We start from the raw sequence: 27450 nt of genomic DNA on the forward strand, positions 1-27450 counted from the left end.
ATCAGTCCTGGAGGCAGCAGGCATGGCACACACACAGCTACAGGGGAGAGCACCAGGGTGGGAAGGAGGCAGAAAGTAGGGGTGAGGGGAAGCACCGGGCCAGAGGCTTCACTGCAGTTTCTGCAGGAAAGGCAAGGCCAGGCAGGGTGAGCAGTTTAGGACTGGCTAGTCTGAATAACGTTGGTGGGCTCTGGGCTTTGGGGTGGTCCCTATTTGCCTGGCACCTGGCCCTGAGAGAAATGAAGCATAGAGATGTTGCCTCCTGGGGTGCACAGGTCAGAGATGGTAAGATGCCCCAGGCTAGTCCTTTGCTCACTCTGAAAATCTCCTTGCTAGCTGGTGCAGCATCTCCGAACCAGTCATTTTTTTTAAATGTCAAACAGCACAGTATCAGAAAAAAAAAATAAATATATATTGACAATATTTGCACTTTATAATACATATAAAATAATATATATACTATATATAGTACATACATATATACATAAAATAAGTATACCTACAGAATAATTATATATAACATATACACAGTATATAGTGTCTATTGCATTTGACCACATACACACTAAACACACAGACACACACACACACACACACACACACACACACACACACAATACAGTAGAAACCCCATCTGTGGAGCCATACGTTCCTTAAGGGTATAGACAGTGCCTCTCACCTCTCAAAAGAAGAGACCTGATGCATATGAGGCAATGAAATTTACTGCACGTGTTATTAGTGTGTCGAGCTTAACTGAGTTTCGTATTTTAAGCGGAGCAGAGTTTAATGGGAGAATATGCTCAGAGACACATTTCTGTTTGTTAAATAAGTTTTCATAATTTGCCTCCTGACATATAGATGCCTCCTTTACTGTATACAAGGAAAGTAATTCCACTGTGATGAGAAATATCAAATTGTCACCTTTATATAATGGCAACTGTGTATATAACACAAGCCAAGGAATGATACATGAATCATGATAATCACCTAAGGAGGATAATTTATAAATTAATAATGACACACACAGTAAGAAACAAAGCAGATTTAATTTCATTTGAAAATGTAATAAAATAACTGCAAAATTAAATCATTGTCTATTGCATGGCTTAGTGCTTTTCAGAACTACAAGCTGTGTTTCCATACTATTACTCCCAATACAATTAAGGAACTATCATATTGTCTTTAAATCTTTTTGGTAACTATTCATGTGGTCTATCAATTCTGATACAGATACTACAACAAAAATAATAGTTGTAAATACAAAGACTAACAGTCAATGTGTAACTCATAAAATAATTAACACAAATGATACAGAAAACTGCATATTTACACAGACTTTTGGGGTATTTCTAGTATAGCAAGTGTCTGATTATCTGATGGCACGCCAAAGAATTTCTTTGGTAAAAAGCACCGATTATGCCATTATATAAGAGCTATAAAAAATCAACTGATGTGAATGTCTAGCTTTACAGAAAACACGCAAAATTATAAATCTATACACTATTAGGAGTTGGATACAAATTTGTTGAATATAGACTAGGAAAGAAAACTCTACATTTCCTTTGAAAAACGATGAAATACTGTTTAAAAAAACCACTCACGTTTTAATGTATTTTACTTATAGAACAGGACAACTTCACAGTCTTAATTCAGAATGCATTTTTGCTTAGCTTATTTGCAATTTTTTACTCACGTTAAAGTAAATACTTCCTTTATTTATTACACCCAATTCATATTTTGAAAATGGTCCTCTGATCTTATGTATGAATTATCAGTAACTGTAGGAATTATTCTCACTGCTTCATGACCTATTTTAGAGACTATAACAGAGTATGGTGTATTTTAATAATTTCAAACATTTATGAATCTCACCCTCCTCTTTATTTACAACATTATTAAATAAGATACTGGCTGGCTAACATTTTGCCTTTATTACAGCTTACAAACAGGATGGGTCCTTGCTCCCAAAAAAAGTCAGTAAGGTTAAAATCAGTCATGACCTCTTTTACGTTGTTAGCTATCCGAGCCACTGAATGTCTTCACGGTATTTCCTTCTTCCTACTTAAGAACAGAAGCAAAGGAAATCCATATTTCCCTGGTATCAACATAAAAGTAACTTGGATCAATACCTTATTCGTTAGAAAAGGATATTTCATTATGGACAGAAGAGAAAGGGCCTGCCTTTCTTCCTCCTGATCTCCTGTCTTGTTCTCTCTCTCTCCCCATCTGCTTTCATCCCTCCCTCTGTCGCTGCCTCCCCCAACCTTGGATCTTTGAGATCTTTGTTCATTTGAGATTATGATTACATTACATATGTTCTTAACTAGCCATTGATTAATTTAAGGATTTTTCCTTCACCCTGTGTTCTTTTTCCTTTGTTTTTGAAAAACTTAAAGGCAGGACAAATGTGTATAATTTTATATTAAATTTAAGAACCAATAAATAATTTTTACTAGGAATTTTATTCTTTTTTTTTTTTAACAGATTTTATTTATTTATTTGAGAAAGAGAGACAGAGCACAAGGGGGGAGGAGCAGAGGGAGAGGCATAAGCAGACTCCTCACTGAGCAGGGAACCCAAAGTGGGGCTCGACAAGGGGTTCAGGGAGGATCCCAGAACCCTGGGATCATGACTTGAGCTGAAGGTAAGTGCTTAATGGACTGAGTCATCCAAATACCCCAATTTTGTTTATTCTTTTATAGTTATATCACAAAAATACAGAAAGCAAATGTTTGTTTTCTTCTACCTTAAATGAAGATATAAGTCCATCAATACCTGCTTTCCACTATTTTAATATTATTAGAAAATTAAGGTCCTCCAATCGAGAATAGAAATAAAACAGGCCAAACAGTAAGACCAGTGAATTGATTTTGTTATGAATATATGTGTGTGTGTTTACAATCTTTTTCCCCATATTCGGGTTTAACAAATTTTAGATTTCAGTAACATGGGACCACAGTGAATGCAGTCAAGTTTAACTTCTTTAGTGAGCAAAAGTATTTAAGAGCCAACTAAGTTATACAAAGATGCTACAAGGAAACAAATAATTTTAAATAAAAGTTAATTTGAACTATATCTGAAGAGTATTTAACAGGTGTGATCTGAAATTTAAAAACAGAGGGTTTTTATTGTTTGTTTGTTTTTTGCTCTTGTTCTTAAAAGCAAATCCCTCAGGACTTGTTAATTATGTGTAATAGCATTCTACAGTTTACATAGTTTACTGATTCAGTGGTTTTACTCACAAGAAGCCCAAATTGTAAAACTTTTAACAAATATAAGACATCTGGAGTATTTAGCTACACAATTTTATAGATTATGTATCTATGATACCCTGCAGATCATTTTCCATCGTTAATCTGTCCTAGCAAAACTCTTCACCAAACATTTTTGAGACTGGACATGATGAGATCAAGGCATCATCTATTAGCTTCAGGCTCTCAACATAATAAAGCCGCACTGAAAAACAAAATATCCAACTGTTTTCACCAAACCGACAGCAACACATTTAAAGATGAAGATGTCGACAACTCTGGGAATAGGTTTCTCCTTGAAGAATAGGAAAGTGGACCGGATGTAATCAGCAAAAATAAATACCCCTCCACTGTAACGCACATCTTGTGCATTGTGGGACAAGCTTTCAACTCAACAGGTTTTTAGAGAGAATGTCAATCCCACATCAGGGTATGAGACAAATTACTGGAATTCACATTGATTAGATGATTTCTTTTCAGACGTGAGTCTATCATTATGCAAACATGTTTATGGAAACAACACTCATGCTGTTAGGTTATTATACTCATTAAGTGTGCCACAATTTACAATTACATCTGAAGCCTAGGCCTCACTGTGCACTTTAAAAATTGACAAATCTTAAGATGGCCCGGATCTTTATGCTTTTAGGTCCAGAGTTCAGAATGCTAGGAATAGAGGAGGAAGCAATTTAGATAACAAGAACACTGACAAAAGTCGATCGCAAATATTATTTTCAAACAAAAGAAGATGTAATTACAATGATTACAGTTTAAGCTTTATTTGGCTTTAATAGATGCTAAGCAGGACCCTGCTGATACAGACACAGAAGCATGAAATCTGAATAGGAGAGAGGACACAATGAAGATAACACACACACACACACACACACACACACACACACACACCCAAGCAGTGAAAGGCAATTTACTGGTAGTGCACAGAACTGCAAAGAGCTCTGTTGACTTCTTATCCACACTCTTCTTCAGGGATAAGTTAGTTAAATATTTCAGTTATTTTGATGATAAAACTTCAGTGTTTCAATAACAGAGCCCAGCCCTAAAGGGCAGAGGGAACAGGCGAGGCTCACAGTCAGCAGCCAGACCCCAAGTCCGGCTGTCCCATTTCCGAATGCCCAAGTGCTGCTGTAATCTCGCGAGGAGAGGGAAAGCCAGCCAGAGGGGGCATGACCGCAACGATTCCATAATATTTAGCCATAGACGAACATCCAAGAATCAGGCTAAAAAGAAATCAAGGATGAAGGTAATGAAAAACAGGCAGAGCTGCCAGTCATCCCTCCTGGCTCAGAGAATTTAAAAGGCAGGACAACTCTTAATGGCTTGAGTTATTTGGGCATAACGTTGAAATAATTGCTCAAGCTCCCAAGAGAAACCACCTTTCCAATGCTTAAATGCTATTAATCTGGATTTGTTGAATTGTGCACAGATTTGAGGGTTTTGTAATCTTCTAGGAGAAGGATTAATCAGTTAATACCCTACATGAATGCTCTATAAAAACATTTTTTAAAGCCAAAGCAATTCACTGAAGCTTCTAATAAAAATAAAGACAAAAAAATTGAGCACAAATAGGACAGGGTCTTTCTATGTGTTGAATAAATATACCTTTAAATACCCATGACATTTAGAATTTTAAATACCAAAATGGAAAGAAGCAATAATGTAATAAAAATATTCATGGAAAGCTGATGTCTAAGGATACATTTTGTAAATATTTTTAACCATCAGAGCCCAAAGGGAGATTTGCGGACACACACACACACACACACACACACACACACAAATACACACAACCGTCTATAAAAAAAAGACCAATAACTAGCATTTTATTTACAGATAGTGAATGATCTCTATCTGCCAGGATTTCTGCTAGATCTTTAGGACACATGGTTAAAAAATGCACATGATACTTGCTTTCACAAACCTTATGGTTAGCAGGAAATACTAACAAGTACACAAATAATTTAATAATTAATGGAATAGATACTACCATCTACATAACACACAGTACAATACACCAGGGATACGGGAGCAAACGGGAGACATGACTATGTCTCAGAATGTCAAGGGAGACAATCTGGAAGAAGAGATATCCTACCTACATGAAAAATGATTAACAGATAAAACATGAGCAGCTAACCAGACAAAAGGAGGAGAACGTGCAGAGAAAAGTTCTCTAGATGGACTGAAGAGCATGTACAGTTGTCTAGACATGAGGCAAAGCAAGCAACAAGCCTTTGGGAAACAATCAATTCATTGTGACTGGAACTGAGCTATGTGGGAGGCAAATCAGAAAAGACCTTAGAGGCCACAGTAAGGACTAAGGTTTTTGAACTTTTCCTAAAGGATTTAGGAGAGAAGGCAGACCTGTGTTTAACAGAATGATGCAGTCTGCCAGATGGAAGATGGTTAGAGAGGACTGCTAACCACTTCTACCTCAGATTCTTAGGACATCTGTACATGTGCACAAATGTGAAATACTTTGAAAAAATCTGCTTAATAGGACTACAACTGGAGGGGGATATGAGATCAAAAATGTTTTTTAATTTTGTTTTTAAAAAGTTTTGAAAAGATGTTTATGGCTGTGAGAATATAAATGAGGACAGAGATCATTTATTTATTTGTATTTTTTTTTTGAGGTGGGGAGGGGCAGAGGGAGAGGGTGAGAGAGAATCTTAAGCGAACTCCCTGCTGAGCGCAGAGCCTGACATGGGGTTCAATGTCACATCACCACCCTGAGATCATGACCTGAGCTGTAATCAAGAGTCAGACGCTCAACCTACAGAGCCATTCAGGGGCCCTGAAGACAGAGATAATTTAAAGCTTGGGGAGGACAACAATTGTGGGAAAGCATAACAATGGATTAAATAGGATCCCTAAGAGTGGGTGTTATTCAGAGAAAAGCTGGAAAGAATTCAGACCGGAGTAGGGATCTGTGTTCCACTGTAATTGATGGAAGCAGTGAAGAGGTATTTCGATACCAGTAAGAGTGTTAATCAGGATGTTGAGAAATCCCTGTTAGATGTTCTCAGGGTGGAGTAGGAGGTGAGGTTATTTGCTTTGGGTGATGAGAAAGATAGTACGTGAGAAGACGAAGGACATAAAAGACTAAAAAATAAGAGAAAACAAACCAGTAAAATACAAAAGTAATTCTGGGAGTAATTTCTGGGTTAGAGGAGCTCGAAAAATTTTCCAATAAAATATTTATAAATTGGTAGTGTGTGTGTGAGAGAGAGAGGAAGAGAGAAGGAGAGAGAGAAATAGAGAGGAAGAGAGAGTGAGAGAGAGAAGTATGCTTGTTCACTGAAGTCCAGAAAGGGCTAGCACCTGCAATACGTCACCACTATCACGAGCAGTAACAGAAATAATGACAGCAATGCTTTGAGGCAGGCGCTCGGGGAGTGTCAGTCCATTGGAGACTTTTTCTTGCTTTCCTCAAACATAGTATTATTTCTTTTTCTGCATGTGTGTGCATACGTGCACCCCACACACACCACACACACACACACACACACACACACACACACACACACGGCAAGTGAAAAGAACCAGACGTGAAGCAGAAAGTGCTGGGGTTCTGGAAATTCAAAAGTGAGCACAGTCTGGCTTGAGATGAGACTTCAAGACAGACAGAAGTGGGCTTTGAAAACAATTTTTATGGAATTCAGAAAGAAATAAAATAATAAATTCACAAAAAAGTCAGTTAATATAAATTTCTCATACCAATGAGTTTGCCAGATACCTGTGAGTTTGCTGTGATTTTTTCACATGGAAAGGTATAAATGACTTCATATTCAATTGCCATTTCAAAATATGTAATATGTATATGGAAACATTAATATATTTATGTACACATATACTGATTATGCCCATCCATTACTTCATATAAAGCATAAATGTATATTTAGTTGTATATGCATAAACTTTTTGCTATCTTTCTCAATGGTGCTTATATATATAATATATACATCTACTATGTCAAGATATTTGTTATACTAATATATTATATTATGTTATTGATGTATTAGTATGACCACTTATATATCCTTGTTACTACATCATATCAGGATATAATTATATCATTTCACCCATTGTTGGCGATATTTTTACCATTTAAGTTGTGAGTGTTTGTTTTCCTCTTTTCACCCAATTATTGATGATGCCTGATGGATTCAATTTTTACTTTAGTGATTGTAAAAGAATATTTCTTTTTCTATCACTCATTTTGCATTTTTATTAGTCATTCCTTGGTAAAGGTGAGTCTTCTCCCCTCCCCAACAACCCTTATATTTTGTGCCAGGAAATAAGGAAGTGCTTCAGAGCTGATGGGGAATTGTCAGGAGGACACACAGAAAATAGTTGAAAGAGGTTCTCACTGGCCACACTAGTGGCAATCTAAATATCAAAATGGATAATAAGAGAAATTCATTATAAAATTTTTTAAATGAATCCAGAAGTGATACTGAAGAAATAAGCAACACTCATTTTCAACCAAAATAACATAGTAATAGGAAACCATCTTCTTTATTCAGTAACTTTTACCCAAAGATACATTAAAATGGTGTTAAATTGTTTAGTAAAAATTACCTGAAATGTAAATCTACAAATCAATTATATATGTATTTCAGGCAAGAATTAGAGTCATGAGTATACTGCTTTCTTATTTCTCATTAAGATTTTTTTCCTGAATGTGAGTTATGAGATATCATTCATTGTGCTTAATGGTAGGAAAGTTCTAGCACCAGTGGAAGAAGCTTAATCATGGAGAATATAAATCCAGAAATAGAAGACAGCTCCTCTGCAATAATCCTCCTCAAAAGCACTAAACAGAATGGTTCTGAGCATAGGTTCTGGAGATAAGTCTGACTGGGCTTTAGTCTTGTTTTAGAATTTTCTAGTCCTTAACCAGATGCCTGACTCTCCTCAAATGTTAAGTATTAAATTATTTATGAGGTAAAATGGCAAGAACAATGACATATGTTCACTATTCAATAAAAATTGATTATTAATTATTATTGGTGTTATAAACCCAATAACATGAGTACCGACTAAGAGAACAAGAAGAAACTTGGAGAGGAGACATAAAATTAGAAAAAGTGTACACCATTCAGAAAAACTGATGAGCTCTAGAGAGTATAAAAAGCAAACGTTAGTTTTACTGAGGTTTCGTTTATTGAGTTTGGAAATTAATAAATTCAATGGTACTTTAATAAAAGAATTTATTTTTGAAATGTATTCCTGAATAAAAACAATGCTTCAGTATCATTTTTTTTAAAAGCATGTTTGATATGGTCGATATCATTCATGGCTGTAATACCTGAGTGACAAAAGTTTATTTTTATATGGTAGAAATCTTGTGTCTCCTCTATTTCAAACAAATTTGAAGCCCTGAATCCCTCCTTTAAATTCTGGTTTTTAATCTGGATACACTATAATGAGTGGAAATCTCTTCAGAGAATTGGCATTTCAAACTAGTTCATTCTTTGGGGGGGAAAGATTAATGCTGTCATTATTTTCATGGATTTTTAAAAGATAAATGAGTTCAAATTGCCCATAATGTAGCTTTTTGAATTTAAATGACAAGTCATTTGCCAATACAGCTGCAGGTAATTTAACTGAAAGAGAAGGATTGCCAATATTTTACATTTTATGTTGTAGTATTTACCCCCAAAATGTTCTATTCTTCTCATCCGCTATCATTAAAATCTCAAGTCTCAATGGATGTTATTTCACACACTATGTAAAAAAAAAAAAAAAAAACCTGCCATATCGATCAAATATCTCCCAACATATAGTTGTGATTCCACACAGTTCTAAACACATATTCCACATACACCACAAAAAAAAGGGGGGGGGGGAGAGAAAGCACCTGGATAAAAACCCCACTGAGATGTTTTATAGTATAATTTTTTCACATATGAAAATAATACACACATGTATAATATATAATATATATGAATACATATTTATATTAAAATAGTTTAAGATATGTTCATTTTATATATTAAAACACACACACACACACACACACAATTATTTTACAGACCCTCAGTGTAGCAAAGGTTTTCTGCTGACTTAAGGGAGAAAGTAGATCAAGTGAATTTTGACCCAGCAAGCATGGAGTTCAAGGATCTGCTGGGATCCTGTGAAGCATTACAATGATTGTTAAAAGCATATGTATTAGTTTCCCCAACATCACTTTCAGGGATCATCTTTTCTCCATTGTGTATTCCTTACATCACTGTTGAAGATGAACTGAGAACATATGTGTGGATTTACTTCTGTGCCCTCTATTCTGTTCCATCTGGTCAATGTGTCAGTCTTTATGCTGGTACCATGTTGTTTCGATTACTGCAACCTCATAATATATTTTGAAATCAAAACATGTTATGTCTCCATCTTCATTCTCCTTTCTCAGGATTGATTTGGTCATTTGTGGTCCTTCTGGTTCCGCACGAATGGCAGCATTGTTTTTTTTTTTTCTATTTCTGTAAAAATTGTCCTCTGGATTTTGATAGGGATTGCAATGAATCTGTAGATTGCTTGGGGTAGTTTGGACATTTTAACCATCCATGTACATGGGATGTCTGTATATTTACATGTATTTCTATACACTAGCAATGAATAACCTAACAATGAAATTAAAAAACCAATTCCACTTAGGGGCACCTGGGTGGCTCAGTTGGTTAAGTGTCTGACTCTTGGTTTTGGCTCAGGTTATGATCTCAGGGTTGTGAGACGGAGGTCCCCGCTGGGTTCCACATTTAGTGCGGATTCTCTCTCCCACTCCCTCCACTCTCTCTTGCTCTAAAATAAATAAGTAAGTAAATATTGAAAAAAGAAAACAACTCCCTGTAGGATAGCGTAAAAATGGAATACTTGAGAGTAAATGTAACCAAGGAACTGCAAGACTTGGATGCTGAAATGACAATAAATCTCAAAAATAAAGGACCTAAATAAATGGAAGGACATCCCAGGTTCATCATTTAGAAGACATAATAGTGTTAAAATAGCAATATCCCACCCCTGCAAGTGATCTACGTATCCAATGTAATTCCTATCAAAATCCCATTAGCCTCTTACAAAACATCCATATGATTAAACATTCATATGGAATTATAATTAACCTCAAATAGCCAAAGAAGAACAAAGCTGAAGGACTCATTTCCCAATTTTAAAACTTAATAGAAAGCTCCAGTAATCTTAACAGTGCAATGCTGTCATAAGAATAGCTAGACATGTGGATCAAGAAAACAGAGCAAAGAGCCTAAAAATAAGCCCATACATCTATGGCCGCCTCACGCTCAACAAGCGTGCCAAGACCATTCAAGGAAGAAAAAATAATTTCTTCAATAAATAGTGCTGTGACAATGGGAAATCCACATCAAAAAAAAAAAAAAAAAAAAAAGGAAGAAGTTCATACCACATGAAGAAATTAACTTAAGATGAATCAAAGACCTAAATGTAAGAGTTAAAACTATAAAACTACTAGGGGCGCCTGGGTGGCTCAGTGTGTTGGGCCTCTGCCTTTGGCTTGGGTCATGATCCCGGAGTCCTGGAATCGAGCCCCGCATTGGGCTCTGTGCTCAGCCGGGGGCCTGCTTCCTCCTCTCTCTGCCTGCCTCTCTGCCTACTTGTGATCTCTGTCTGTCAAATAAATAAATAAAATCTTAAAAAAAAAAAAACTATAAAACTACTAGAAGAAAACATACAGGTAAATAACATTGGATTTGGCAAAGGGTTCTTGGATATGACTGAAAGCACAAGCAACAAAAGAAGAAAATAGATAAAGTTAGATTTCATAAGAATTAAATTATTTGTGCATCAAAGCATATTACCAAGAAAGTGGAAAGACAACTTACAGAATAGAGGAACATACTGGAAGTCATATAAATGACAAGGGTCTAGTGTTCAGAATATATAAAGAAACTTCACAAGTCAACAACAACAAAACAACTAACTCCCCTCAAATGGACAAGTGACGTAAGTAAGCGTTTCTCCAAAGATGTAAAAATGGCCAACATGCCCATGAAATGCTGTTCAGCATATTATTCATCAGAGAAATGAAATCAAAACTTCAATGAGATACTACTTTATGCCCATTAATCATCATCATCATCACAACACAGAAAATATCAAGTGTTGTGAGGATATGGATGAATTAGAATCTTTTCGCATTGCTGGTGGAATGTAAAAGGGAGCAGCCACTGTGCAAAACACAGTTTTGAGTTTCCTCCAGATGTGAAACAGAAAATTACCATATGAGACAATGATTCCACCCATACATACATATTCAAAAGAATTTTAAAAGGTACCATTTGGGTGCCTAGGTTGCTCAGTCAGTTGAGCGTCTAACTCTTGGTTTCAGCTCAGGGTCGGGGACAGAGCCCCATGTTGGGCTCTGCCCTGGGCATGGAGTCTGCCTGAGATTCTCTTCCTCTCCCTCTGCCCCTGCCTACACTCATACACTCTCTCTCTCTCTCTAAAATAAATATTTTTTTAAAGGCATCACTAAAAACTTATATAAGAATGTTCAAAGAAGCGTGATTCACTATCACCAAAAGGTGAAAACAAATCAAATACCCATCAGCTGATAAATGGGAAAACATGATGTGGCATATTTATACATGAAACACTATTCAGCCAGAAATAATAAATATATATATATGTATATATATATATGTGTGTGTGTGTGTGTGTGTATATATATATACACATATACATACACATACATATGTGATTTTAATATAAATGTAAATATTATAAAAATTTGTGTCTCTGTGCACATGTATGCATATGTACGTGTGTGTGTGTGCATGTGTGCGTGCGTGTGTGTGTGGAGAGAAAGACAAAAAGAGGGAGGAACTAAACCATCTGGATATAGCATTGTAACGCAAGATTACATGTAGAATACACTAAGCACAACACGGGATGTACACAAGAGGCTATGGGAGCGCACAGACATGACCTCTGCCCTGGACTCGGGATCACCACCTAGAGGAGGTGATATCTGAGATTTGGAAACTGGCAGAATGCAGTACTAAGAGCGCTGCGGGTCTCTGTCTAGGAAGCAGTATCAGCAACTCCCTGAAGCAAGAGAGAGTCAGGGGTGTGGTGGGAGCAAGTAGTACAAGAGACAGAAAGTGGCCCAGTAAAATGCTGGAGAATAAAGCAATAAAGGATCCTGAACGGTCCTGAAGTCTCACTACGGAGTTCAGACTATCTCCAGCACAGTCAAGTCAGACAACAGAATTCGAAAAGAAATGGAACATATATGGCCCTCCGTTAGTTACTCTCTTGCATGATGGATAAAGCAGATACGGATTCAGATCTCTCCAGCTTAACCTCTGTCCTCCCAGACGTAACCAAAGAGCAGGGTCCCTATTACCTATAATCATATAAGACTTGCACTGTCATAGGACTCGCATCATTTTTCTAAATGATTTAACTGATTTAATCATCTGCCAACACCATTTGGCTGAGGATAAAGTGGGGAACGAGGAAGAGATATATTTCCCCAGGCTGCGCTCTGCTAAGTGCTGACTCTGGGTTTCCTCCTGAGACCTTGATGCTCTAGAATCCATACAAGTAACCGCTAAGCTGTGGTGTTTCCCCAGGATCTCCCGGGACTTCGGTCTCTAGGTGTCTGCTGAGAAAGCAGCTATGCCCTCAACAGGTAGTCAAATTTCATGTCTGGATACTAAAATCTTACCATAAATATGGAGATCTTTTAAAATCAACAAGGGAGATTCATGTTCAAAACACTACGGCTCCAATATGAATACAGTTTTTGACTTTATAAAATTAATTCAGGCCCTGAATCTACTGATGCATTTATTGTGAGGTAGACTCCTACCCCATATGTATCCTTTTTATACCAAATGAAAGTCACTTCATTATTTTTAGATAAAACGAGTGTGAAGTATCATTCATCCCCTTCCCCTCCACCCCACTTATTTGTGTATCAATTCAAGGAGTATTTGTTGAGTTCTTGCTATGGGTCAGCCTTCTGCCATGAGAATGCAGTGAGGAAAAATGAAAGCGGTCCCTGACCTTATGCAACTCACAGTTAGTGGGAAAGAAAAACACTAATATAGTAATGACAGAGATACATAATTTGAAATTGTGATACCTGTTGAGGGGAAAATACAAGTAGCTTCAAGACAATAATCAGCATGTAGAAAGTATCAAGCAGATATTAAAGCTCTATTGCTAAAAAATAACTTTCAAACATATTAAGAATTCTTAAAGATACTTCAAAAGAAAAAGCACATAAAAGATCATTCCAAATAACTTTGTTAATATTCATAAGATGAGCAAATTTACCCTATTTTAAAAATGGAGTAAAACAAGTCAAAAATAACATTAAAGGTGAAATTTTTAAAAATACAACACAAGGCAGAAGAAAGACTAATTATGCAAGGATTATACACAATCTCGGATTATACAAATCCTCAGGATTCTTATTTTGTCCTCTGACTCCATCTCAGCATATCCCAGGGTAACCGTATTTTAATCCGCAGCTTAAGTGTTATCTTTCTTCTAAAGTATTCTTCTTGAACGCTGCCCTCTTTCGAGCCAGGACAATTTGTTCTCTTCTTTTAATATCCAAAATATTTTATTGTGTCTTTCTTAAGGCACTCAAAACATTCCGTGCTACATTATGCATGTTGGTATTTTATTTCTACCGGGCCATGACTTCATATCACAGAACACCTGTGGGGCTTTTCAGGTACAACAGCTGTTGAATGAATAATCATTCTGTGCATCCCTTGGCTGTTGATATTTCTATTATTAAAAAAGAATTGTGGATTTGTATCTACATTTATTGTTACATTGTCCAACATGTTCTGCTGGGCCAAAAAATATACGTCCCTGCTTCAGAAATAACTTGTAAATTTAAGTTATCTATGCTAGTCATGTTTGCGTGAGTCACTGGGGGTCGGTACGGTATGGCTTTGAAAATATTTCTGTATAAGAAACAAAGTTCAGGGACGCCTGGGTGGCTCAGTTGGTTAAGCAGCCGCCTTCGGCTCAGGTCATGATCCCAGTGTCCTGGGATCGAGTCCCACATCGGGCTCCTTGCTCATCAGGGAGCCTGCTTCTCCCTCTGCTTCTGCCTGCCATTCTGTCTGCCTGTGCTTGCTCTCTCTCCCTCTCTCTCTCTCTAAAAAAAAAAGAAAAAAGAAAAAAAAAAAAGAAACAAAGTTCAAACTAGTTCTTATTAAACTACATACAGCCATAGACGTTATGTACAAAGATGTCCTATTACATTTATTTTTCCTTGTCTTCCAAAGTCTTCAGTTGCAAAAATGTTTCAAAAAGCAGGAAAGAATTGAAATCTTGAAAGGGAAGTACTTAACATGAAACAGAAAGATGGACAGAAAAGGAACAATGTAATTATTGAATTTCAAAAGTTAAACACTCTTATAATAGAATCTTTGTCATCCTTTTATGCCGTTTTGACAGTAACATAGTATGATAATAACTACAGTGAAATATTACTGCAATTTTATCTGTTATTGATATAAAGGTGCTTTTTTGTTGGCTATTAAGACTGATTTAATGCAAATTAAAAATACACACAAAATATACCAGGAATAAGGAAGTATAGAGAATTTGAAAAGTTTTATTTTAGTATTTTCCTGTCTTCTATTGTTATAACAAAGCTTAACATAGTCAACTACTTTTTTAATTAACCTGTTAAGAATTCAATAGCATGATATGAAATACTTCAAGAAACTGCTGAATTTCACTACCCACCCACTCAGTACATGTATTCAAGTTTCAGTTAGACAATGTGCAAATTTTTTTCTTCTCAAGGACTGCAACCTTACATAAAGTCTATCTTTCTTGTCTCATGTTCGATGTTTTTAAGAATTAAGGCAAACACTTTCTTTCTTTCTTTCTTTCTTTCTTTCTCTCTTTCTTTCTTTCCTTCCTTCCTTCCTTCCTCCCTCCCTCCCTTTCTTCTTTATTTATTTATTTATTTATTTATTTATTTATTTATTTATTTTTTGAAGACTTATTTATTTGAGAGAGCCAGAGCATGAGCTAGGACAGGGGCAGAGGGAAAGAGGGAGAGAGAGAATCCCAAGAGGACTCCCCACTGAATGCAGAGTCCCACTCAGGGCTCTGTCTCATGACCCTGAGATCATGACCTTGAGCCAAAAGTAAGAGTCTCATACTTAACCAACAGTCACCCAGGCACCCCAAAATATATATTTTTAGTAAGAGTGGAAACCCAAGAAGAAAAACCATTTGTGAAAAAAGTTAGATAATCAAAAGACCAAAATTCTCCACAGAAATGATCAGCACTGAAATACAGTGGACCCAATCTCTACAAGGGTCTCAGTGAAGACTAACCCAAGAAATATATTCAAGGTCAAGTTATCTTTCAAGTGTAAGAGGATCAGATGGATATTCATAGGTGTGCCATAAGCCAGAAAACATGTCATAACTACTTTTTTTTAAAAGATTTATTTGAGAAAGAGAGAGAGCCAGCGGGGGGAGGGGCAGAGAAAGAGGGAGAGAATCTCAAGCAGATGCCCTGCTAGCAGGGAGCCCATCACCTGGCTCGATCTCACGACCCTAAGATCATGACCTGAGCCGATATCAAGAGCTGGATACGTAGCCCTCTGAGCCACCCAGGTTCCCCATGTCGTGACTCTTCTTAATATCTTCCTGAAAACAACTATTTAATGATGAAAGCTAGCTAATCCAGATAGATATCAAAACAAAGCACTTAGGAAGCGAGCGGCTGTGGTGGTGACTATCACACATATTTAAATACAGAACTAAGGTTTCAAAAGGTCTAAGAACTGTAAGTACAAGACAGAACGTAAATATTAAAAACCTGAAGCAGTTACAGTAGCATGCATGTCTTCTTCCTAGGAGAAGAATTATAAGTGTGCTAACTTCAACTTTCATAGCAAAGGAACAAATATGATCTTAAATAATATCTCTATGTATCTAAAGAAAAGCACACATAAAAAAAGTTAAGAGTAGGTATACTTCAGGGGGATAAAACTGAAAGAGAGGAAAATACTCATTTGAAAATTTATCTATACAGCTTTCCTTGTATGCAAATGACATGTTCTTTGAAAATTAAAAAAAAAAGATAGATTGGAAATACTGTAGGAGAAAGATAAGCAAATAAAATATTTTATTTTTATTGATTTTTTAAAAGATATTATTTCTTTATTTGAGAGAGCGAGAGAGTGGGAGAGAGAGAGAGATCAGGAGTCGGAGAAGGGTGGAGAGAGAAGCAGACTCCCTGCGAGCAGGAAGCAGGATGTGGGACTGGGTCCCATGAGGGACTCGATCCCAGCACCCTGGGGTCATAACCTGAGCTGAAGGCGGTCACTTAACCCACTGAGCCACGCAGGCTCAGTATTTAAAATAAATGTATTTAAAATAAAATATTTTAAATACATTCATTAAAGTGCAAAAAACAATACTTAATGCTCTTCTGCAACTTGAACTTCTGACCATTTATCATTAATCCAGATATAAGCCCCACAGTGCAAGATCCACTCTTCAAGGAATCCTTTCTCACTCTATGTCCACAATCTATTACAAACACTTTTTTCCTATGTCCCACAAACATGGAACATATTATTATTATTATTATTATTGTTATGAGTTCTACAAGAGCCCACAAGAGACCACCTCCACCAGTTCAATATGATCTTAATGGAAGGGTCCATGTCTTGTTTGTCTCTCTCCCAGAGTGTACAGATAAAAATATTTGATAAATGCATGATTAAGCAGACTTAAAAATCACCGGCTAGGGGCGCCTAGGTGGCTCAGTGGGTTGGAGCCTCTGCCTTCGGCTCGGGTCACGATCCCAGGGTCCTGGGATCAAGCCCCACATCGGGCTCTCTGCTCAGCGGGGAGCCTGCTTCCCGCTCTCTCTCTGCCTGCCTCTCTGCCTACTTGTGATCTCTGTCTCTCTGTCAAATAAATAAATAAAATCTTTAAAAAAATGTATATATAAAAAAAAAATCACCGGCTCCCAAGGAGACAAGCTGACGCTGGCGACTGGCTGACGTGGGATGGGAAGGCTGGTTCCTCTGCATGAATTTGCAGTAGTTCTCTGGAGCAATCTCAGTGTCAGAGCCCACTGGGGTCCACTTCTTCTACCAGTCCTACCTTCTTGGCTGCTTTCCAGGTGTCTCTCCCAAGAGCATCCCCAGGAAACATGCTGCACACGAACCTCAGTGCACACTCATCTTGAGAGGTTTGTGCGATTTCCCTTCCTTTTATATGAGCCTCACCACTGTCGCAAGGGTAGGAATTCTATTTTTCCCATGAAGAGTTTCAAGTGCAGTGTTTAATAGTTTGCCAAAGATCATACAGGCAGTACTTGGCAGAAACGTTAATGAAGAAGAATGCTGGGAGGGCCAGAAATCAGCAAGTATTAGAGGAATGAATGAAAACTGGAAAACCTGTATCAAACAGCTTTACCTGGTTGTGAACTTTGTTTCTCCTCAGACCCTTCAAAATTTCCACACCAAGCAGACACAACCTCACACGCTTCTGCTCAGAAAAGAAGTTCAAAAGTCCGTACAAAACACTTAAGAGGCACAAAGAAAAGTGAGACTGACTAACCCCCGCGGAAAAACCATGTGCAAAGAGAAAAGGTTTCTATGGTGGGGGTGATAAACCCAGGGCACAGAGCATTCTGCTGACATCCGTCACATTCTGGTACGACCTCACGGATACAGGAAACCTGAGATGAGAAAGTCCATAGGAATATATGTGACAAAATCCCAGATGTGAAATTCCTGCAGTTCTTTCCATCTCTGTGTTCTTTCTAGTTATTTTAATGTCACATAAGCGCTATATATTTAACTAGTTCCTGAAAAGAAACACTCCACATTTCTTTCCAAACTTGCTACATCCAGGTCTTTAAAAAGGAAAGAGTATCTGGTTTTCTTCTCTCCCATGTATACAGAGTATACAGACAGAGCACAACCTCAAAAACTGTGAGCACCGGGAGCATTGCTCAGTCCTATTCACAGCGTAAGAGCCCAGCAGGGGAACTCTTCCCAGTAAATATGACTCACCACACTACATTTGCAAGGACAGCATGAGACTTGCATGTATATGAGATTTATCTCTCTCTGGGGTAACTTTTGGCCGCTATTTTGGTTAAAATACATTTTTATTACATTATAATTAACTTACAAAATTTGGTGCATTAAAAAAAAAAAAAAGTTGCTCACTTAAAAGACATCCCTAACTTTCCCTGACATTTCTATTACAGTCTTGCAAAACATCTGAGTGGAACCTCAGATGTCAAAGCCATTATGTTCTTGCCGTTCAATTACACAATAAAATATTTAAAAATACCTTAGTGAGTCTCCAAAAAAAAAAAAAAAAAAAAAATCAAGGCGGCAAACTGAAACCTGCTTTCTAAGAGTGATTCACTACCTGTCCATCAAGCAGAGGCTGTACTCAATTAGCATTAGTAAATGTAGTGCTAGCAAATCTCCTAGAAACCCTGGATGCATTCTATTTCAATTTAAAAAGGAATTTAAATTGTATCAACATATTGACAAACTGGATCCAAACCCACTGAGATGCACAAGCATCAGGCTCTTTAAATAAAATTCAGTGAGGACAGCAACTATGTTTTTACTCAATACCATAGTTCCACGAACTGGCATACCTATGATTTTGCCATAATCAAAATCATGAAAGCAAGCAAAGCACTGTGTTTTGAGGTCAAGTAGACATGTCCACAGCCTTAAAGCCTGATTTAATAGCACTCCTTTGGCCAGAACACGTAATGCCCACTCACTTCATCTTGAATCATGAAATCCTGAAGAACTACTCTTTAGCTTAATTCATTTTATACATTGTAAGCATAAACGCAAACAAGTGTTTCTTAAGGAAATATTTTAAAAATTATATTAATTTGTTTCAAATAAAATCTTAATTTCTTCCATTAGAGCATTAGAGACCTTTTTTTTTTAAATTTTTTTTTTTTATTTTTTTGGTCTTTCTTTTCTTTTGGAAGACAGAATCCAAGCTTGTAAACTTTGAACATTAATACATAGTCATTAACACCAACAAATGAATGATTGTTGCCAGTATTCGGTAGTTAATTAATTAAATCTGCTGAACTGTGAATAAGATTAATTTTACACATTGAAACCTTGTTGAAATCAGAAATATGCTTATCTGTCCCTTCTCTTTCCTCAAAATAGTATTATGCGTGAACAATCAGCTTACACTAGTTTTCGCTTTTCTTTCAGTTTGTCTATAGGTTTGGTATCTTTCAATCCATTTTAGAAGAATTATATTGATAAACTTGGTTAGTTTAATAATTTTTATTGGAAGTGTTCACTAATTATAAGCTGTATTATGGAATACCTCAGTGTTTAATTGTAACATATTTTCAAGTTCTCTTTTTTTGTTTCATTTTCTTTGGTTGTTATCATAAATGGCTTAGGCTTTAAAGAAACAGAATGTTTAAACACAGCTTGCTATTTTTAATATAAGTAGTGACACAAAAAAGATTAAGAGAGACTTATTCTATGCTATGTAAGATATCGACATAAGAGAGAACTGGATGAGGGTATACAAAATTCTCTGCATTATGTTATAACTTTTATATAAGTATTTTATGTAATTATCTCAGATTTTAAAATTATTAAATATAGAACTTTGACCCAACAATTACCCTTCTAAGACATTATCTAAAGGGTAAAGGGAATCAAACAGTAGGCGATTCATTAGACAAATTATATAATATCCATAAGTCACGCCCACTGAAAATGGTGGGTGCCCAAATTTTATTGTAAGAAAGTAAAAATTATCCTGGAGTGTAAATATCAATTCTGCCATTTACTGGTCTGTTCTATATTTTATAATCTATATTCCCTTCTATATGTACATTGTCGTTTCTATATTTTATATAATCTAATCACTAGCACAATACAAAGTGGACTAAGCTAAAGGCCATAAAGAGTTATGAACAAAGTGAAGACAAGTTTAGAAGAAGGGTAAATACATTAGACTGGAAGGAATTAAGAATAACTGGATTTAGAAAAGAGCATTAAATAGTCAAAATGTGAAATATACTGTACTTACAAAGTGGATACATTGGTATAGACATTTATTAAAATGGTAATCTTTGACATTTTTTACAATTCACTGTTTTCACTGCCTATTTAATTTCATAGATTTTCCTGTGTTTTCCATCTTAGTATTTTTAAATAGTATTATCATGATCTATAGTGTTTAGCAGCACAGTCCAAATTTTAGTCATTTAAACTTCCCAAGAAATTTAGACTCAAAATGGTTTTTATGGGTTATCTGAATTCACTCCTTTGGGTTTCCATTTCTATATCTGTAACAAGATGTTGAATCATCTAATGTCTAAAACTCATTTATAATTGTGTTTCTAATTTAAAATTTGAATTTGAATTACAATTTCAGCAAAGTTTTTGATGCAGCTTAAAAACCAATCTTAAAATGCAGATAACAAATAAAGCATTAAGAGATCCCAGACAATTTTGGAGAAGAAAGATAAAGTGCTTGGGGGTGGGGGCAGATACCAAGACTTATTATATGCAAAGGAACAACTGGGCAGATTAGAGAACCCAGATATAATCCATACACACACAGGAACTTGGTTTATGAAGAAAGTAACTTTGAACACGAATAGAAAAGGATACACTATTTAGCAAATAGTGATGAGAAAATTGGCTAAAGATAATTAGAAAATTAATCTGATCATTACATCTCACGCTAACAAAGAATTATTCCAGGTGAACTGAAAACCCATGCAAGAAAATTGAAATTTGAACTATCAGAATAAAATGGAGAGCAAATTCATGGTATTAGGTCAGGAAGAATTTCTTCAGAAATTTTTAAAAAACCCATAAATAAATGTATCTAGTTATAATATGGTACAGTTAAAATAATCAGATAGGGGGCACCTGGGTGGCTCAGTGGGTTAAAGCCTCTGCTTTCGGCTCAGGTCATGATCCCAGGGTCCTGGGATCGAGCCCCGCATCGGGCTCTCTGCTCAGCAGGGAGCCTGCTTCCTCCTCTCTCTCTGCCTGCTTCTCTGCCTACTTGTGATCTCTGTCTGTCAAATAAATAAATAAAATCTTTTAAAAAAAATAATCAGATAGTCTCGCCTAGCTCCTTAATATAGGGATAGAGAAATAAAGTCAAGGGGGACACAGAATCTGAAAATTAAGTATATGTTTACTAGTTATGTGACTTCCTTAATTTTAATGCATAAACAGTTTTCAACATTTTAAATCAGAATCATTTTGACTAAAAACTACAAGTATCTGACTTGAGATTGCTTGACATATTGTATTTAAAGATATTTTGGGGGCACCTGAGTCACTCAGTCCGTTAAGCAGCTGCCTTGGGCTCAAGTCATGATCCTGGGGTTCCTGTGATCAAGCCCCAAACTGGTCTCCCTGTTCAGCGGGAAGCCAGCTTCTCCTTCTGCCCCTCCCTCTGCTCATGCTCTCTCTCTCTCTCTCAAATAAATAAATAAATAAAAATCTTTAAAAATTTTTTTAAATAAAAAAATAAAAATAAAAATATTCTTCTTTGGGAGCCTGGGTGGCTCAGTTGGCTAAGCATCCGATTTTTGGTTTCAGCTCAGGTCATGATCTCAAGGCCATGAGACTGACCCTGCTTCAGCCAACTCCCTGGTCAGTGCACACAGTCTGCTCAAGATTCTCTCTCTCCCTCTCCTTCTGCCCCTCGCCCCACTCTTGCTCTCTCTCTCAAATAAATAAATAAATCTTAAAAAATAATAAATTAAGTTAAAATTTGAATTTATTTTCAAACTATTCATTGCCTCATTATTAATGCAATTTTTTATTTTTAAAGAATTTTTTTTTAAAGATTTATTTATTTGAGAGAGAGTAAGAGAGAGCATGTGCACACGTGCACGTGACTAGGGGTAGTGGTAGGGGAAGGAATCTTCAAGGAGACTCTTTGCTGAGTGTGGTGCCTGGGCAGGGCTTGACCCTATGACCCATGAAACCACGGCCCGAGCAGAAATCAAAGAGTCAGACACTTAGCTGACTAAGCCTCCCAGGAGTCCCTTAATATATTTTAGTGAGCTCTTATATAATAAATAGGATTGTGGGATAATTAAAAAATTAATTTCATGAACCAATAACAAAATGAAATGCAGGAATAAAGGTAAAGAGAGTCCAAGCAAAGTACTGTAAATAATTGAAAGGAGGGAGGAAGAGAGTCACATATTTTTTAGACATTCTAGAAAAAGCTTTGAAAGTGAGGTGACTTTTTTAATGGTCTTAAATGATGTGCAGCACTGTGATAAGTCATGATACTGGGAGCAGAAGAAATAATACTGTGTAAAGTAAGTATATATCTTCAAAGGACCAGAAGAGGGACAATTATTCATCCATTTTTATATAATGGTACAATACGCAAAAGACACTCCTCTGAATGTGACAGTAAAGCATCTTTCTCTTTCTTCTGTCTGTGCACTTTCTTTCTTGCACTTTCTGGATAACTTCCATACAGCATCCCTGTTGCCAACCCCGCAGGGGCCAATCCCAACCTCACATGCATCATTGTGACTGTCTTACTTACTCGCTTGCTTAAAACTCTTCTGAAAACCCTGTGATTATGCATCAAGGTTATAACTTCTTGTAACTTTAAATGTCTTCTAAACTCTGACCCTCCCCTGGCTGGCTCACTGGCATTCTTGTTCACGGCCACAGGTACTCCATGACCCTCTACCCTGCCCTGGTCACTCCTCTTATCCCCCCAGCCCCTCCCGCATAACCACCCAATCAGCCTCTGCTCCTCCATCAGAACTAATTCAAACACCTTCACTTCTCTGGACACTTCTTGGTTCTCAGTGTTACAATTCCCTCATATTTTCTCATCATCTTCCCTTGCAAAAGGCACGTATGCCTCTACATTGCAACTGTGAGTTTATCTTTTTGGATCCCTTGCAAGCACTCTTGGTGGGCAGGTTTCATGCATTTAGCTGGATGTATCCTGCACACCTACACAGTGTCTGCACCGAAGAAGCCCTCCATATATTCAATCTTCAATGAGTAAATCAGTGTGAGATACAAGATATAGAAAAAAGAACAGCTTTCTTATAAACAAATAACTACCAATGAGAAAATCTAATATAAAACAAACAAAAAAAAAGTCATTCAAAACCACAGCCAAAATGTTTAAATATAACAAAATATTGGAACCACGTACATGAAATCTGAAGAGCTGACTTTAACAAGCTCATGGATAAGAATATTTACTAAATGGAGCTGAAAGTTGGGTATCCATGTGGAAACTAAGATTCCAAACTTAAATCTTTTTTTTTTTTTTAAAGATTTATTTATTTATTTGACAGACAGAAATCACAAGGAGGCAGAGAGGTAGGCAGAGAGAGAGGAGGAAGCAGGATCCCCACTGAGCAGAGAGCCCGATGTGGGGCTCGATCCCAGGACCCTGGGATCATGACCTGAGCCGAAGGCAGAGGCTTTTTAATCCACTGAGCCACCCAGGCGCCCCCCAAACTTAAATCTTAAAATGAGGATTAATTACAGGTTGATTAAAGATCTAAGCATATATAGAAATACATGAAAACAATATAATAAAATAGAAAACAGCAGTTTTATGTTACAGTACGGAGTGACTTCTTAAATAAGACAAAAAAAGTACAAGCCATAAAAGAAATGAGTTTGATTTCATTAAAATTTAAAATGTCAGTAAGACACAGGAGACCATAAACAAATTTAAAGGAGAATCATAGCACGAGGGAAGATAGTTGTAGGATTTATAATTACAAAGGAGTAGTATTCAAAGTATAGATGGAACTCCTATAAATGATTAAGAAGATATATTACATAAAAAAATGATCAGTGGAACTGAAGAGAAAATTCACAAACCAGGAAAATCAGCTGGTCAATAAACATATGAAAATATGTTCAAACTACAGAGAAATGTAACTTGAACACCCATTTACCCAAAGGAGAAAAAAGTCTCACCTAAAAATATCAGGTGTTGGAGAGGAAGCAGAGGAAAAAGCTGCTGGAATTCAGTGGAGGGTGCATTTGGATACACCATCTAGAAACAACATGGCCAGTATCTAGTAAGTATGCGCCAACCTATGCCCAGCAAATACCTCTAAGCATGTAACCCAAACAAACACACCAACCAAGAAACCTCTTGCACATATGTATTAGGAAATACAAACGGTGGAGTATTTCTACAAAATAATCATATAGAGAAGTCAAATCCATAAACTGGAACTCTACCAAAATGCTTGAATCTCAAAAACAAACTTGAGCAAAAACAAGTACGTTGCAGGAAGTCACAAAGTGTATGGTTTTTTGTTTTTTTTTTTTTGTAAGATTTTATTTATTCGACAACGGAGAGAGAGAGAGCGTGCACAAGCAGGGGAGCAGCAAGCAGAGGGAGAGGGAGAGGCAGGCTCCCCATGGAGCAGGGAGCTGGACAGGGAGCTTGATCCCAGGATCCCAACCTGAGCCAAGGGCAGACGCTTAACCGACCAAGCCAACCAGGCTCCCAACAAAGTACATGATTCGAATTATATAAAGTTGAAACAGCAAAGCAACAGTAAATGTTATTTAAATGTAAATATGTAATAAACTTGGGGGAAATGCATAGAATAATAGAGATAAGTTGATGTCTGAAGTTAGTGTTTAGGATACACAAAAGCTTCAACTTCATCCATTTTATTTCTTTTCTAAAAATCTGGAGAAAATACTGCAAAATGTTTTTAAAGAAAGCACACATATTCTCTGCATGCTTGAAATATTTCATAATTTAAGGAAATATGGCAGTATCAAGTGCTGCTGAGGATGTGAGAAAAGTTCTCGTTTCATTGTTCCAGGCATATGGATTTAAACAATTTATTGTGAGCAATCTGAAAACATCTAGTAAAGGGAAGTTGTACATGTCAAAAAGCAGCAACTCTACTTCTACTTACAAACCCTAGGGAAACCTGGATACACGTGATCAAGGAGAATGTATGTATGTATTTGCTGAAGCATGGTTTATTAATAGCAAAACCAGAAAAACCTCATAAGTGCCCATTAACAGAAGAAGAGAAGCCTATTTATGCAATAGAAAACAATACAACCATTGAAATGAACAAGCTTGATCTATGTAGCAACATGGTTAATTACTGAATAGGACTGTTGAGGGTTTTAATGTCAAGAGGTTTAAATGGGTTTTCAATTCTCAACATTTTCCTATCTTTTTTTTTTAAAGCAGAAAGAAATTTAAAGCAGAAAGAAAAATTACTACGATAACGTTGGTAAAATATGCGTAGTCCATATATGATTTGTAACATGATACTATGTAATTTTCAGTACGCTTGAAATACTACATAATAAAAAAATACCTAAATGAAACAATGGTAGGTGTTGTGGATAGCTTTGAATTGCAAGTTTAAAATTATTACTCTAGGTAATGAAAAGCCCTAGGAAAATTTAAGAAAGGGAATTATATGTTTCAAACTGAAATTCAGAAAATCAGTGTGGCGGGACTACGAGGATAATTGAGCAGGCAGTAAAAGGAACCACTGGCAAGTCTCACCAATACTTTAGAATAGTTACAGAAGCAGAATTTCAACTGAAAGAGACCACAGACGGCAGACGTTCTTAGGCAGCGCCAGTAAGACAAGACATTCATTTGGTTGTTTGCAGGAAATCAGAGACGGGGAGGAGCCAGTATTGGTTCTCAGATCTGATACTGAATTATTTTCAAAAAACAGCAGTGCTAATAGAAATATCTACTTAAATATGTTTATATGTGGCAAAGTGGCTGTTTTGGGAGGAAAACAGTACATTCTACATAGACTCATCGGTTTGGGGTGTGCTACAGATATCAAGCAGGACATGAGTTATAAAAATTTGGGCATGTAGGGACACCTTGGTGGCTCAGTTGGTTAAGCATCTAACTCTTGATTTCTTTCTTCTTTCTTTTTTTTTATTTTATTTTTAATTTATTTAATAGAGAGAGAGACAGTGAGAGAGGGAATACAAGCAGGGCAGTGGGAGAGGGAGAAGCAGGCTTCCAGCTGAGGAGAGAGCCCGATGTGGCGTTTGATCCCAGGACTGTGGGATCATGACCTGAGCCAAAGGCAGCTGCTTAACCGAATGAGGAACCCAGGCGCCCCTAACTCTTGATCTCTGCTCAGGACATGACTTCAGGGTCCTGAGATCCAGCCCCTCATTGAGCTCCACACTCAGCGGGGAGTCTGCCTCTCTCCCTCTCCTCTGCCTCTCCCAGCTCACATGCATGCTTGCTCCTGTGCTCGCTCTTCTCTCTCTAAAATAAATAAATAAATATATATATATATATATATATATATATATATATTTTAATTGGGGCATGTAAATCTGGAGATTGGAAGTGGGATTAAAGTTTAAAATATCTACTTTACAGAAGTCTCATGAAAAGTGAAGATAAAACTGTACTTCAGCACTAACAATTCTAAGGGAAAGAAGATGGATTTTAAAAACAGACCACTGAGAGAATTCTTGCCATGGTGGGCACTGGGAGGGCATGAGTTCGAAGGGAAGCCAAGGAAAGAGTCAGCGCAGGAAATGTAAAGGGCGGCACTGGCGCGGGGATCCCTTGCCTTCCTCACAGATACAACAGCAGATATTAGGAGCAGAGGATGTGCAATAGGGCTGGGAATGGCTAAAATATATATAATGGAAGCTTTGGGAAACTGGGCCTCAACATTGCTGCTTCAGCCGCTGTGCAGGCTGCCACCAAGAGTCAGGGTGCACTGGCTGGAAGGCTGCGGAGCTTCTCCATGCAGGACCTGCGCTCCATCCCCGATGACCCTGCTCCCACCTACCAGGATCCCCTCTACCTGGAGGACCAAGTCCCTTGCCACAGGCCACCCATCGGGTACCGGGAAGGGGGCCTGCAGGACAGTGACACCGACGATGAGTGTTGGTCAGATACCGAGGTAGTCCCCCAGCCACCTGCCCGGCCCCGAGAGAGACCTCGGAGCCGCAGCCAAAGCCTGCGTGTGGTCAAAAGGAAGCCGCTGGCGCGGGAGGGTACCACCTCGCGCTCCCTGAAGGTTCGGACAAGGAAGAAGACCATCTCTTCGGACATGAACAGCTAGGGTCTGTGGAGCCTGGTCCAGTCTTACCTCTCTTGCCTT

At 37.2% G+C, this 27450-nt stretch overlaps 1 protein-coding gene and 1 pseudogene across 1 annotated transcript in view; one reads left to right on the forward strand and one right to left on the reverse strand.

Annotated features, from left to right (window-relative positions):
• The window catches only part of LOC111154265 (docking protein 6), a 373118-nt gene that overhangs the window by 326996 nt on the left and 18672 nt on the right, over positions 1-27450 (reverse strand). The window lies entirely within an intron of this gene.
• Positions 3518-27448, forward strand: LOC111154219 (annotated as a pseudogene).

Source organism: Enhydra lutris, unplaced genomic scaffold (genome assembly GCF_002288905.1).
Source record: "Enhydra lutris kenyoni isolate GAN:26980312 unplaced genomic scaffold, ASM228890v2 scaffoldscaffold36, whole genome shotgun sequence".
NCBI lineage: Eukaryota > Metazoa > Chordata > Mammalia > Carnivora > Mustelidae > Enhydra > Enhydra lutris.